Source organism: Meleagris gallopavo, chromosome 1, assembly GCF_000146605.3.
Source record: "Meleagris gallopavo isolate NT-WF06-2002-E0010 breed Aviagen turkey brand Nicholas breeding stock chromosome 1, Turkey_5.1, whole genome shotgun sequence".
NCBI classification, from domain to species: domain Eukaryota; kingdom Metazoa; phylum Chordata; class Aves; order Galliformes; family Phasianidae; genus Meleagris; species Meleagris gallopavo.
In genome coordinates, this window is record NC_015011.2 from 436,165 (window position 1) to 436,969 (window position 805).

The window sequence follows — 805 nt, forward strand, 5'->3', positions numbered from 1 at the left end:
CTAGTTGGGGCCGAAAGGGCTTAAAGAAGAGGAAAACCCACTCGGCTTTGGGATTTTTGTTCCCTTATCAACTTTCAGATCTCTGGCCGCGCTTCAAAGGCGCCGTCCTGTAGGGTTGGGGCCATAAAAACCTTACGGGATCGGGGTTGTAGGGTTGAGGCAGGCGGAGACGTTCCCCGCGTTTCTTTTGTGCCAAAATGGGACGATTTTAGGATTTGAGGATTTTTTATGGGTTTCTCGGCAGCCGTTCCCTCCCCACGTCCCACTGCCTCTGCCCCAGTGGGGGCGGTTGTGGGGTCGGGGATGCGATGGTTTTATGGGGTCCTGGGGTGAATGGGGTGGGGGATGGAGTTATGGGGTTGGGGTTATAGGTTGTGGGGTGATAGGGGTGGGATTGGGGGGTGGAGTCAGAGGTTGGGGTTATAGGGTTGGGTTTGGGGTTGGGATGAGGTCTGGGGTTATAGGTTGGGGTTATAGGGTTGAGGTTGGGGTTATGGGATTGGGGAATGGAGTTGGGGATTGGGGTTATAGGGTTGGGGTTGTAGGGGTGGGGTTATGGGACTGGGGTTATGGGGTTGGAGGGTGTGGTTATAGGGTTGGGGTGAAGGTTGGGGTTGTAGGGTTGAGTTTGGGATTATGGGATTGGGGTGGGGAGTTGGAGGTTGGAGTTATAGGGTTGGGTTTGGGTTTAGGTTTGGGGTTATAGGGTTGAGGGGTTGGGACTGGGATGAAGTTTGGGGTTATAGGGTTGGGGTGAAAGCTAGGGTCATAGGGATGGGGTTATAGGGGTGGGGTTGGGTTTATG

General features: G+C 54.4%; 1 protein-coding gene across 1 annotated transcript in view; it reads left to right on the forward strand.

Annotated features, from left to right (window-relative positions):
• LOC104914112 (coiled-coil-helix-coiled-coil-helix domain-containing protein 5-like) overlaps positions 1–805 on the forward strand; it is an 8,325-nt gene that overhangs the window by 326 nt on the left and 7,194 nt on the right. The window lies entirely within an intron of this gene.